Source organism: Penaeus monodon, chromosome 24 (genome assembly GCF_015228065.2).
Source record: "Penaeus monodon isolate SGIC_2016 chromosome 24, NSTDA_Pmon_1, whole genome shotgun sequence".
Taxonomy (NCBI): Eukaryota; Metazoa; Arthropoda; class Malacostraca; order Decapoda; family Penaeidae; genus Penaeus; species Penaeus monodon.
This window is the reverse complement of record NC_051409.1, coordinates 8,561,560-8,562,126: the sequence shown is the minus strand read 5'-3', so window position 1 is coordinate 8,562,126 and position 567 is coordinate 8,561,560.

The window sequence follows — 567 nt, the reverse complement described above, 5'->3', positions numbered from 1 at the left end:
CAAAAAGATAACAGTAAATAAAAAGCCGACACACCTTTAATATTCCATTTTCGCCCCACTTCGGTCTCGTCAGGAACTTCCCACGCTCCAGCAGGATGTGTCTCCTTCCCCACACCTCCTCATCTGCCTCCTTCAGGATGCCGTCTTTGTCTTCGCTTTACTCTACTTTACTTTACCCTCACCTCCACACCCTCCTTCCCCCTTCCCCGCCTCGACCTGGTACCTCAATACGACTACCCATTTTGTACCTCTCTGCAACCTGTCATCTGATACCTCCTAACACAACTTTTCCCCAGCTGGTAACTCCCTGCGACCCTCCACCCCCCCCTGGTAACCCCATCACCCCCCCCTTCACCCTCCTGCTACTTCCCTACGACCTCTTCTCTCCTGGTACCCCCCCCCCCCATTCCCCTTGGTACTTCCTTATAACCCTCTCTGGTACGTCTCTACGACCCTCCCTTGTACCCCGCCTACGACCCCCTTGGTACCCCGCCCACGACCCCCCCACCCCCTGGTACCCCGCCCACTACCTCCCCTTTATATAATTTTCTTCCATTTCGTCTTTTG